This window comes from Onychomys torridus, chromosome 2 (assembly GCF_903995425.1).
Source record: "Onychomys torridus chromosome 2, mOncTor1.1, whole genome shotgun sequence".
NCBI lineage: Eukaryota > Metazoa > Chordata > Mammalia > Rodentia > Cricetidae > Onychomys > Onychomys torridus.
The window spans coordinates 122,504,967-122,519,553 of NC_050444.1; positions in this window are offsets into that span (position 1 = coordinate 122,504,967).

The following is a 14,587-nucleotide window of genomic DNA, read 5'->3' on the forward strand; positions in this document are numbered from 1 at the left end:
CCATCTGCCCCAGCCAAGGGAAGGCCGAGAAATGTATTCTTTTAGCCAGAATTAAATCAGTGCTTAAGGAAGGCCAGGAAACTGAGTTGGGAGATGCATGTAGCCATTTCCACCAGAGTTCTTGCGGGGAACTTCAGCCTCAACAGTGCTTGTGTTTTGGGGTCATTATTGTCATTTGTCAGGAGTCAAAACAATGTGAAATTGTTAAAAATTGCTACTTTAGGTAATGATCACATGGATTGTATAGGAAAATATGTGTAGTGATGTATTGGGTTTTGAGAACCTTACTATTCATAGACAGCATTTGTAGGAACTGTAGGAGCATGTCTGTTCATATCACGTGATGTTTTTCTCCTCCTTCCTGCCATGCTTACCCAGAATTCAGATCCTCCTCTCATTCACAGCCTTGGTGAACCGCCAAAAATGTCAGCTATGCCAGCCACTGTCCAGTGTTATCAGAACATACAGTTGCATCAATAACCACCTTGGAGCCATTTACTCCAAGCCCCAGAAGTAGAGTCATGGTTTCTATGTTGTTCTCTAGCACCTAGCACCATAGCTGACCTACAGTGGGTGTTCAGTGTTTGTGGAATTGAGTCTGGTCAGGTTTAACTCCTTGTATGGTCTAGAGTGGTACCTAGCCTAGAGCAGACCCTTGAGGAAGGAACAATAGAAAGAATGAATGCCCAAATCCAGGGATGCTGAACATAAAACCACAAGGAAGTAATGAAAGCCACACACTTTTTGTGTAGGGAATATCCATTTTATGGCTAACAACTGTCAAAAACAAACAGTGAATGGGCTCCACAGGGAGCCTTGTAAGAGATGAGGTCAAGATTTAAATCTAAGAGTGACTGGCTTTTTAAAACACTATGTCTTTGACTCTAGAAGGCTTTTGGCCTGGGCTTTTAAGGGCCCCAAACATGGATAATTCCAAATTCCAAATTCTTTTGTTGCAAAGAATATCATACATTTAAAAGTCTCTTGAATACAGGCCTGCTGTTTGCTCAGCTTCTTCCAGCATCTGCCTTGGGAAGCTTTCCAGCCTGAAAAGAAGCTGAAAATTCCTTTGGAAAGTAAAGATCTGTTCTTTAATAGAGTCTAAAGATACAGTTTACAAAGTGCTGTCATCTGCCCACAGTGGTGTGGCTATTAAAGGGTTAAAAAACATGAGTTTCACCTTGTGCCCCTAAATAATTGCCCCAGCATGCCCCCCTCCTAAGAAATAACTGGTGCAGCAATTACTGGGGTTCAAGGGTATATCCTTACTCTCTCTAGAGCCCAGAGGCAACAGAGCTATTTTCTCTAAAAGCACAGATGATCTCTTTATACTTGTTCTGTGACCCAAGCAGACAGACCATTCACAATGTCAAATTCACGGGCTCCTCACAGCGACCTTTGAGAGCCAAGGGCAGCAAATGCTTGTTCCTGGTGAATGCGTACACTATGGAGGGTGTTTCAATTCACAAGCCCCTCAAAGGTCCTGGTTTCAATGCCTGCCCCAGTTATCTTCAGGACTCATGGTCCTCCAACATCATTAATGATCCCAGGATAGCCAAAATATAATGGGTTGCTGGAAAGCTTAGACTGAGGCCATCTGGAATGAGTTTGGAGCCAGAACCCACCTGTGATACATTAGGCCACAACCCCAGACTGGCTCAGCAGAGCAAAGCTGCTGGGGCTTGCTAATCGAAGAACCTGGGGGAGTGTAACTGGAGAAGGGTGATTTTGGAGCACAGGGCCTGCCAGGATCTTTGTGCCTCCTGAGAGTGTGCAGGCAAGCTGTCTGCCGAAAGGTTTAAATTTTCCACATCATGGAAAGAGAAAATGGTTACACATAGAGATGGTTCATCTTTTCCCAGACACCTCAGTGATTGAACAGAATTACCTTTCACACAGTCATGGGGTGAGAGAAAGTGGAGCCTGGCATGTTGAACGTGAGATTGGAGGTCAAGCAGGCTGAGTTCTAGTCTAGCTCTCTCTTGGGGTCTCTCTCTCTCTCTCTCTCTCTCTCTCTCTCTCTCTCTCTTTCTCTCTCTCTCTCTCTCTCTCTCTCCCTGTCTCTCAGATATTCCACTCAGGCAGCTTTAGCATATCCCATAGATTGATGGCTTTAGCGCACAGTTATTCTACAGTTATGGAGGCTGGCAATTTCATTCTGATGAGGCTTTCTTAGTAGCTTGAAGATGGCTGCCTTTTCCTATGTTGTCACATGATGGGAAGCAAGTGAACACTGGTCTTTTCGTGTAAAATCTCTGCTGGGCACAGTGACCTACAATTCTAGTGTACAAGAGGGTGAGACAAGAGCATCGCTTGGAGTTGAAGCCAGCCTGGACTATAGAGTGAGATCAAGACCAGATGGGCTTATACAGACAGACTCTCACAAACAAAGAAAGAAAACAGAAAAGAAAGAAGGAAAAGAAAAAGTAACAGCTGCACTAGTATCATCATGGGACCCCACCCTCACTGCCTTATCTACTGAAGGCCCTGACTCCAGATGTTAAAACACTGAGCTCAGCATGTGAACTGAGGGGAGAGGAAGCACAAACATTCTGTCCACAGCAGCCATCTTGTAAGAACTTAATACGCATTTTATTTACATTCATTCTGATCTTTGAGCTCTGTGGATAAGATGTAAACTTTGTTACTCTGCAATGAAGAAAATTAAAGTCTAGCTAGATGTGATGACACATGCATGTAGTCGCAGCTCTTGGGAGATAGAGGCTGGAGGATCAGAAATTCATGGTCAGCTTTGTCTGTGCATCATAGCATGTTCAAGACCAACTGAGATGCATGAGGCCTTGTCTCAAAAATTAACTAATTAAAGGAATAAAAAAAGAAAGACCTAAAAGTTCATTGAGGAAAAATTTGTCCAATTTCATATAACTATGAGGGATTCAAACCTAAATCTCACCCCAATACACCTGTTCTTTCCCCTATAACTTACTGACTTGAAGTTTTAAAAATAGGTTAGCTTACATAACTCTACATTCCCAACCTTGAATATTTTAAAAATAAAGTTTCATTGTATCATGACCAGTTGGTCTATATTTGCATCTTGAAAATTAAAAAAATAAATAAATAAACAGGAACAGATTTCCTAAAAGGAAACCATATATTAAAAGCCCGAGATTATGACTTTTTAACAAGGTCCACAAACTACCTGCCTCAACATTCTGATAGAAAGTAGAATCTACATAAATACAAGCCATATGGTACAGCACATTTATAAACTAATGCTAGAGTTCTTGTACCAATTACCATTTCTCTTTCCTCAAGAACCATGACTTGGAATTTAACTTCTCAAGAGACATAACCTATTTTTCATTATTGTCTAAATGTAAATATGGTCTTTCTAATAGCTTAGAATATACTTAGTCTTTTTTTCTATTCAGATTTAAGGGTTTTAATGGTAATTTCAATTTAATATTTTCCTCACAACTCTAAATACATTAATCTATATTCAATTTCCTACCCTAGATTCACAATTGTCAACCCATATCCCTCAATTTGGATAACTGTCAAATTGTTGGGATAATATCTCTGCCCTTCTGATTTCACAGATGCTTAAGTTCATATGAAACTGTGGATATAAATACATTTCATAAACTACAAAACTGAGCAATTATTTCAGTTTTAAGGACAATCAGTCCTTACTCCAAGCCTTCATAGTAGGGTCTGAGCAAAGTCAGTATATGTAAGAGTCAATAACCAACTTTCACATAAATTATAAATTCACAAAGATGGAACTTTTCAATCATAAAACTCCAATATAAACCTTTCCAACATACAATTAAATGTTTTATATAAACAATCATGCCAAGTATAATGGAGACACTTTTCATTTTCTAATATTTGTGCTTTTATTTCTTTTTCTTATCTTATTGCAATGCTCAGTAACCCCATAAGAATATTGAGGAGAACTAGTGAGAAGGGCATCTCTACCTAATTCCTGACCATCGGGTAAGGAATTCAAAATTTCACCATTAACTTTTATATGTTTTACATGTTAAATGTCCTCTGTGATCTCCTGAGTTTGGACACTTGGTACCTACCTGGTAGTGCTGTTATGGAAGGTTGTGGAAACTTCGGTGAGGGACAGGGGAGCACAGCTGAAGAAGTGTGTCATATGGAGCTGGCTCTCTGCTTCTTGATGCATAAAGATGAGAGACAGTCTCACTGCAGGCTGCTAGCACCCCAGGAAAAGCCAGTATCTGTTGTCACGCCTTTTCCTCCACAATGGACTGTATACCCTGGAGCCACAAGCGAGAGCAAAGCCTAACTCTCTTAAGTTCCTTCTGTCAAACACTGTAGCATAACAGAGACGTGAGAAAAGAATTAACAGAAGTGTGGTGTTCGCATAAAGCTTTCAGAGATGCTGCTCATCAGAGTGACAGGCACTCTGAGTCTGCTAAAACTATTATGTTCTTACAATTTGATTTCTACTGAGAATAAAAACTACAAAGTAGAAGATTAATAAATGGCATCTGGAAAATTATTGGTAGAAATTCAATAAATCATTTTTTTCTGGAAAAAATCCCTTACTTCATGATGACAGCAAAGTTGACAATTCATAGATTTTATGAAGTGTTTTTCTATATCATCAGTTGACTGATAGCTTATTATATTCTCTTGTCTCACCATCCCATCCAGGTTAAGACATATTCTGGGTTTCTCAACTTTAAAAAGATGTTATTAATGTAGCGCTAAAATACCCTGATGTGAACCAGGTTGAAATCTAGTTCACGCTTGGGGACTCTGCCATGGTCTCATTGAGGTCATGTTGTTAAATAAATTGGCACTTTAACCCACAGTGAAATAAAAAGGTAATCTAGGTAACCCATGTGATGGCTTTTTCCCCTCTGATGCTTTTCAGATAAAAGGTAAATAAAATGTTATTCCCTGGGAGCAGTTTGCTGATTACTCTTGATAGAACAAAGTCCACCCAGGCTCATAGGACAGAGACAGGTAGCTCCTTTTGAACTCAGGCATTAGAGACAGAGGACATTCATTAATGCTTCCTCCTGAGTCACTTAGTGTCCAAATGAGTTATGCTACAGGCTCACTCTGGGCTTTGAGATGTGCAAAGCCACCAAGCAACAAGTCAGAAGAGCCAGTTGGAAACTTGTGGAAACATGCATCAAGTGTAGGTGCAACACATGCAGTGGAAACATGCATCAAGTGCAGGTGTGGCACATGCAAGGGGAACATGCATCAAGTGTAGGTGCAGCACATGCAGGGGGATTGAAGCTGGGCAGTCCTGAGGCTCTGCATGCATAGCAATCCAAGCACATTACAAGGGCTTTGTCATTTGTTATATTTTATGGTAAATATTTCAGGAGTTGTAAAAAATACATGTTTAACAAAAGGTAAGTACTAAATGCCCATATCTCAGAAGAATTGATGGCAAACATTCACGTTTCTATGCAGTTTCGCAGCATTCATGCATCAGGGGAACTTGGGTGTTATCGAGAACCTCAAAAGACATGAATCTGTGGAAGGATCATGATAATATATACACAATGCAGTTTTCTTTGAAGGAAGTATTTTTAAATCTCTGCCTATAGTAGGCATTGGTAGCTAATGGAAGGTGTGTTCTGTGAAGCATGGCACTCTGTTTAAATCGAATGTCTCTTCTGGTAAGCAAATTCTGATCACTTTGAACTCAAGGTTCCCTTGTGTTGAATGAAAGGTGGTGGTAATATGGCTCTGTTACCATCATTCACATCAGCATGGTAGGTCACATGGAAAATGGGTAATCTCAAAGGCTAGAATTATTTTTCATCTATTTCATAGAATTCAGGTAAATTTGGGGCAAGATCATTGCAACATGGGTACATTATCTGATATTACCTCTTTTTAAATCCAGAAGTTAAATACTGCGTATATAAGTATTTCATAGTGGCAATATGAATTAAAATTTAATAGGATATTTTATAGAGGTGAAAACAGTATTTTTATTACTTGAAGAAATCCATGTGAATGTACAAATGTATGTATGACTGACTGTGAGACCCATGGTCTACATTTGTAACTAACTCGTTGACATATTCTACAGCTGAAATAGAATCTGCAGCTATTAAAAATTATTGACAATATCAATAGAGAGAAATTTTCACATGCAGAGCGAAGCAGGAAAGGTGACTGTGACACACCTTCACTAAGGCAGAGGACCTCTTCTCTCTTCGATGCCTCTCATCAAGAGCAGCTGAATTGCAAAAATGTGGGAGCCTGGAAGAACAGAACTGCAAATCAACTGGGCCATTTGTGAGCACTATATATTCTTATTGCATTTCGTTCATAATAAAATAATAATCATTCAGTATACTAGATCAGAAAAGAAACATGAAGGCTCAGCTTTGGAAACTTTTAGTGAACTGCAATGATTAAAAAGTAAAGCTTGCAGCCAGGCCTGGTATACACAGCTGTAGTCTCAGCACTCAGGACAGGGAGGCAGGAGGCCTCAGTCTACTGCCAGACAGGGCTATTAAAATGTCTATTGATGTTTTCAATAAAGTTTGATAGCTGCAGACTCTATTTCAATTGTAGAATATGATAGTGAGTTAGTTTAAAGCCAATGTGTGCTAAACAAGGAGCATCTGTGCCAAAAAAGGAAAAAGAGCAGGAAAAGCAGGGAAGGAGGAGGAAGGGGAGGGGGAAGGAAGAAGGGAGGGAAGGAGACAGACAGGGAGGGAGGCAGGAAGGGAAGGAGAGGATTAGATTGCAAATGGAAAGAGACTGAATTTGATCTCTGTATAAGAAAGAGGGATCTCCTGCTCCCCTAAGCTTTCTTTCCCTCAAATCTTGCCCTTCATTACTCCCACTGTCATCCAGGTTGTTCATGTAGATCTCATCCATTTCTCTGTCATTGGGTGATCCCTGGGTCTTTCCTAGGGTCCCGTTTTCTAGGTAGCCTCTCTGGAGTTGTGTAGCAGTCTAGTCATCTTTGTTTTACATCTAATATCTTCCTAAGAGTGAGTACCTACCATGTTTGTCCTTCTGAGTCTGGGTTACCTGGAGCCCCCAGCTAGATCAGGCCCTCTGGATAAGTGAGACAATTGAATAGCTTGATCTGTTTGGGAGGCACCCAGGCTGTGGGACCAGGACCTGTCCTTAGTGCATGAGCTGGCTGTTTGGAACCTTGGGCTTACACAGGGACACATGCTCAGCCTGGAAGGAGGGGACTGGACCTGCCTGTACTGAATCCACCAGGTTTAAATGAATCCCCAGGGGTGCCTTGATCCCGGAGGACATGGGAATGGAGGGGAGGGGATAGGGGGAAGGTGGGGATAGGGGCGGGAGGGGGAGGAAGGGGAATCCATGGCTGATGTATAAAATTAAAACACATAATAATAAAAAAATTGAAAATAAAAATAAAAGAAAAAGGGGAGCTGAACAAATAAGACAGACAGAGTGCCCAAACACTTGATGATAGTTCATTCAAAAGTCTACAGTTCACATCAGAATACCTTGAACTTGGGGGAGCATCTCTTGATGAAACTGATAATTCTAAGTGACGTGAGTGCTTTGTTCTGAAGAACAGTAACATTTAGAGTACCTATAGTTTGAAACATTCACTGGACTTCAGGATGTTGGAAAGCCCAGAGCTATGAGACATCTATTGTGAAAGCTGCAGGTGAAGATGGGAGCTGAACCAAGAAAGAGTCCGTGAGTGCTTCTGGCAGCAGAGGGGGAGTCCGGGGGCTAACCAAGCCCTTCATTGTTGAGATGATGCTCAAGGAATCCCAGATGCTAAACATGAAAGTGCAGGATTTGACGTTTGCTCTGTTAGGTTTTGACCTTGCTTTGGTCTTGGTGTTTTTTATGCTCCCTCCTTCCATTTTAAAATGTGTCACACTCTCTGTGTCCCATTGTATGTTAGAAGTATGTAACCTGCATTTTATTTTGCATGTGTTCACAGTTAAGAAGTTGCCCCAAGTCTCACTAGAAACTTTGGACTCTGAAGTTTTGAACTGTATTAGAATAGTTAAAGACTATGGTTAATTTCAGAGTTAGAATGAATGGATGTTGAGATGACCAGGAGTCTGTGGAAACCAGGGTAAAATGTCATGGCCTGGATTTGAAATGTCAATAATAGGCCTATATGTTTGAACAGTGGGTCAGCAGCTGGAAGGGCTTTTTGGTAAGTATGTGGAAACATTAGGACGTGGAGCCTCCCTGGAGTAAGTGGGTCCCTTAAAGTATGAATTGAGACTGTTGCTCACTCTTTACACACTCTAAGCATATGAGCAGGGACTACACACCACTCCTGTCAGGCCTTTCCATTGTCGTGGACTGTATTTCATGGTACTGTAAGCCAAATAAACCCCCTTCTCTAAAGAAAGAAAGTCACAGTGAAATAATCATGACAAGAGACAATCCACTGTATCAACTGTATGATGTAGCTGCCCCACTTCTGGGTTGTATCCAAAAGAAACAGTATTCATGTTTTAAAGAGATTCATGCTGTCTACCTTATTATAGTGTTATTCACAATAAAACATATAGATTCAACTTTGATTCTCATCAATGGATAAATAGAGTAAGAAAATGCAGATTACATATACAACAACATTATTCTGAAAAGGACAACAGACCATTTGCAGCAAAAATGGACAGAGCTGTAGAACATCATGTTAAATTAAATAGCCCATATATAGAAAAACAAGAACCACATATTCCCGCTCATCTGTGAATCTAAAGAGTGCGTGTGAATGCAGGGCAGAGGTTACTGAAGTCTGAGAAGGACAGTAAAGAGGGAAAACAGAGAGATGCCGGACAACAGCTACTGAAGCATGGTTAGAAATGAGATGGTCGCGTCTAAGCATAGTGGGGAGACCATACATCGCTTTAACCTACTCTGTGTATCAGTCACTGGAAGAGAGGCCCACAAAGCTCCAGGTACGGCAGTGACATGAGGTAGAAATGTCTGTTACCATGAGCTGATTGATAAATACACAGCATATGTATGTATGAATGTATGTATGTATGTATGCATGCATGTATGTATGTATGTATTTAAATATCACACTGCATCTTACAAATATGTATAATTGTTTAATCAAATAGTCATGTGTGAATCACAACTTTGAAAAGAGATATTCAAGTTGAAAATCTCAACTGCCCTAATTTGGTTTTACACACTATACACACCCATACCCATGATCACATTGATCTTCCTAATTTGGATAATTAAAATGTTAATATAATAAGTGAATAAAATTTTAAGAAGAAAAAATTAACAGACTTTATCATTAAATCCTATATATGTACTGAATTATCACACTCTCATACATAAATATGTATACTTATTGTGTGTTTTTTTAATTTAAGAAATAAAAATCAAATTTTCTAAATTAGGGAAAAGTGATGATATCCATGAAAATGTTTGGGTTGCCTGAAGTTTAATGCAAAAAAGATTTTAAAAAAATAGAAATTAAAAAAAAATTTAAAAAATTTAAAAAAATTAAAAAATTAAAAAATTTAAAAAATTAGAAATATCTTAGTTTTTCAGGATTAGTCATAGGCTTACATGTAATGAAATACATATAGGAACAACTTTCCCTATTAAAATATTAAGGACTTTTTAAAACATGAAATTAAATTTATTTTAAAAGTACAACTTGAATAATATGGCTTGTTTCATAGAAAAATAAGACTATACGGAAAAATAATAAATAAAAATAAATAAGCTTACATATGGTGATATTTTATTTGTACTGAAATGTGATTTTATTTTTATGTTAATAAAGTTGCCTGAGAGTCATAGCTAATAGCAAGCTATTGCAGAAGCTGGGCCGTGTTGGCACATGCCTTTAATCCCAGTACTCGGGAGGCAGAGCTAGGAGGATCTCTGTGTGTTCAAGGATACAGCCAGCATGGAGACACACGCCTTTATTCTCAAAACCAACCTTAGAAGACCTGGAGGTCTATATAGACAGGCAGTGACGAGGAGGTCATGTGGTTGGGTTTACAACCAATGAGAAGGCAGAACAGAAAGTCAATAAAAGGACAGACACACAAGAAGTAGGTCTCTTGCAGAGGGGAAGGACAGCAGCAGCAGTGAAGGGTAAGAAAAGATTTTTAGCTCTTAGCTATTGCTCTGACCTCTTGGGCTTTTAACTCTGCAATTGGCTCTGTGTTTCTTATTTAATAAGACTGTTCATTTACACTTACATTGAGGAAACTGACTAAAGTATGTATGTGTAATTACCGTGTGTAACTTTTAGGATACATATAAGGACCAGCAAGATGACTCAGTGGGTAGAGGCACTTCCTGCTAAGCCTGATGACCTGAGTTCAGTCCCTGGCACCCACATGGTATAAGGAGACAATCGACTTCCCCAAATTGTTCTCAGATGTCTATGTGTGTGCTTACACACACGCATGCACACACATACACACACACACACACACACACACACACACACACATACCACTTAGACACAATAAAACAATTAAAATATACACATAACCATTAGGAAGATTTCAAATTCAAGAGATGTTATTTTATTTTCTTAGAATTTAAATTTGGAATAAGTTTTTCAATAGAAATATGTATAGACTGGCAAATGCTAACTCACCTGTAAATACTTAAGTTTAGTTGCTTGAATGGTCTCACAAGCACCCTAGTTTGTCAGTACCTCACTGTTACCAGTTATCAAGGCAGGGGGCAATTATCCGGCCTGTCTGGGAATGGTACTGCCTAGGTCTATGAACACTAGCTCTATGCACACACCCGTAAATTATATCTCAGGATCAAGCTCCTCTCAGGGAGGCATTGCTGAGGTGAAGGAGCAAATGCTCCAGGTGAGAAGCTAAGGCTGGCATCTTCCCACCCCTTCCCAGGATCAGTGGGACAGGACAGCTGTGTTAGCCTCTGTTCCCGAGAGAGCTGACAAACCAGGAGGGGTACAGACGGGACACTGCACCAGCGAGGCCTAGAGAGAGGCACACTTGTTTCCTCATTCAGTAACAATCACTTGTACCAGGGATAGGACAGGTAGGCCTGGGCTCTGTCTACTGAAGAGGGTAAATTGTTCTCATCAAGCTGTAACGTACTGTAATGCTAGACAGAATGAAACATCATCAACCAGAGGGCAATTCCAGCTGTAGTGCATGGCACAGGAAGTGGTCATTACTTCTGACCAGAATGAGCTGGGCCAAGGCCTAGTGGAGGGACACTGAGGACTAGGAACTAAGAAAACTATGGCAAATAGGCAGGATGGGAGCAGGTCTCAGAACCACATACCACATTCCCAAAAGCAATACTGGGCAGGCAGGGTGCTGTGTGAGAAGTTACTCCCAGGGTGTCAATGGGGACACACAGAGAGGATGTGTGCCTCTGACACACACTGTTGAAAAGCTCTGAAGAAAGCCTCCTGTGGGAGGCTCAGTGGACACAGTGCTACAGATACTCCACAGGCTAGGGCAGGTCAGCACAGAAAACTATGGTGTTTGCTGGTAGGGATGTTGTACTAGTCAAGGTTCGCCACAGGAACAGAACTTATAGAATGAACATAAAGGGGATTTGTTAGAATGGCTTACAGTCTGTTGTCCAGCTAGTCCAACAATGGCTGTCTACCAACAGAAGGTCCAAGCATCCACCAGTTCTTTAGTCCACCAGGCTGGATGTCTCAGTTGGTCTTCAGTATATTCCAAAATCCTGAAGAAGCAAGGCTCTAATGCCAGCGAAGGAATGGGCATGCCAAGGAGAGCAAGCCTCCTTTTTCAGTGTCCTTTATATAGATCACAGTATAAGATTAATGGTGGATCATCTCACCTCAAGAGATCTGGATTAAAGATGGATCTTCCCACCTCAAAAGATGCAGATTAAGTAGGTCTTCCCACCTCAAATGATTTAATTAAGAAAATAAATCCCTCACATGTATACCCAGCCCCTTGAGCCCTAGTTAATTCCAATGTAATCAAACTGACAACCAAGAACAGCCTTCAGGGGGTTTATTCCCTTCAGGAAAAGCCTTCCTTTGCCCTTGGACTCTGCTTCTTGCCTACAAAGAGTGGCCTGGTCTACCTCAACCCTTATACATACCCAACATCCAAACATCCTTGTATGTGGCTACTGATGGAGCACCCAAGAAGACCAGTAAAGAAAGGTTGACTTTTGAAGGCTGTGCATAACTTTCTCCCAGTCTCCTTTGTTTGCTCATGAGTGTGATGCTGGAAGAGCATTTATCTTTTCACACACTAGTTGAAAGACAGACACTGCAAGGACTACACATCCTTATGAAGAGTTTGCTGTTCCTATAATCTACCTGCAGCAATGTCACAGTCTATTTGGTTAACAGTTCTCTTGGTTCAGTAGGCTGGGAAGTCCAACATCAAGACACCAATGGATTCGTGGCTGTTATGAGATCATTTCTAGGTGTGTAGACAGCTATCTTTTTAAATTTTTTAGATGTATTTATTTTATTTTTATATGTACAAGTGTTTTGCCTGTCCAATATGGTGCTCTTGGGGCCAGAAGAGGGAGTCATATCCTCTGGAACTGGATTTACATTTTCAGGGGCTGAAAGCCACCATGTAAGGTGATGGAACTGAATCAGGATCCTCTGCAGAAGCAAGAATTGCTCCTTACTACTGAGCCTTTTCTCTAGCCCCAGATGGCTATCTTCTTGACGTGTCCTCACATCGCGTAGACAGCAAGGGGCCTCAGGGGCTTTTACTAGGGCACTAATTGCATCCACAAGGGCCCCACCTTCACACCCTGGACTCCAACAGAAAGCCCCACATACCTCCTAATGTCTTCACACTGAATTTTAGGGACACATAAGCATCCTGTCTACACACATCAATTTCAGAGCTCTATAATGAACAGCATTAACTAATGTGTATCTTAGGAGAATCACTTCCATAGCAATGGGAATAATTGAAGAGAACATTAAAATACATGTTTGATCAGGGAACAAAATTAGAAACAATTTGTAATAACCCAGCATCATTCATCTCTATCATGGCAGTGAACTATCACTTACAAAATCAACTTGTACAGTCAAATAGACAGAAGCTAGTGAAATACCAGATTGAAATGCCATGGAAAGAGTGGAGTAAAGGATGATGGGAAAAATTCTAACTCCTCTGTAGAAGTAGATAATTGTAACAACACAAATTGGGTTAGTTAGAAGGAAAACTTGTGACTTGAGGAGTGGCAGACAGGATGGATTTTGCTTGTGTCTTCAGAATGGACATAGCCTCCAGACAGTTAGTTATAGGAATGGAGTTCTCTGAGAAGTGAACAAGACAGCTTGGCTAAAGGCGCAAAAAAGGGGAAACAACACTCCAATTTTCCTGTCAGTAGCTAAAATTTTAAAACTTTTTGCATAAAAAATCTGGGAGGCACCAAAAGAAAATTAGATGGGTGAATAGATAGTCTCTTGGTGTGTGTGTGTGTGTGTGTGTGTGTGAGAGAGAGAGAGAGAGAGAGAGAGAGAGAGAGAGAGAGAGAGAGAGAGAGAGAAACTGTGGAAATGTCAATCAAATCAGTTCCATGTGTTAGTGCATGCCTGTTCTTTCTCTTAATAAAAGCAATTATACTTTAATGGTGTCATTTGGAAGACTGCCATAAAGCTGTATGCAACAATACGCAACTAGAACCAAAACTACCCAGTACCCACTGGCCAAGCACAACCCTTCTGAAGGCCACCCTTCGGCACAGAAGAGAGCTCTGGTCAGATGTATTCTTCGTTACCCATTTTCAGGAGATCTGGGGAGTAAGGCCGGCTGTCAGGTGAGGAAGAGGAGGGAATTAGCATGTGGAGATGGAGACACCAGTAGGAGATGGAGAAAAAAGCTCTGCTTTGTTTCTGGTTAGACCTTTGTAGTCCCAAGTCCCTTCAGCTGGTTCTGCCACCAGAGGAGCAGCCTGGCAGGGTCTGACCTTCGCTGAGCCAACATTCAAAGAGTGAATTTGAGTAATATCAGGGTAATTTGAGGTGCTTGGTTTATTAGCTAAGGCTCTTTTGGTTGCAATAAACAGAAACCAACTAGCCTTGGCTTGGGTTTAAAGACAGTTTGCGCTGTTTTAAGGGGGCTGGGGGTGGTCGCAGATACTGAGATACAACATGGAATCCAAGAAAAATGAATAAAACAACAGAATGGGATATCAATAAGGCCTTTCTTTAGGGAATAACAAAAATTTACATATATTTTCCCCTTGAAGTTGTTCAACAAGTATGAGTTGCCTCCTGCTTTCTAGGTTCCAATAGAGAATTAGTTGTTGTGCGGAGCTCTGACCAAGATGCCCTGCTGACATGATATATCAACATGGATTCCAAGGCTGGAATCTATTGGCTAGGATCTGTCCTGCAGCAAAGGGGAGAGACTGGGAAGATCTCCAAAATCTCACGGCACCAACTGGACACTCAGTGGCAAGGTACGTGAGCATCTCTCCACTCAGGGATACTCTAATATCCCAGTAGTAACAAAGCTTATTTTCCACTCACCATATATGCTGGCTTTACATAGGCTGTGGCCCCAATCCAAACTGCCTCTTTGTTTTCAAGTCTTTTCTGGAAGAAAAGGCAGAAGAAACAGACCTTACATGGCACCGGCCATTCTGTGGCATTCCT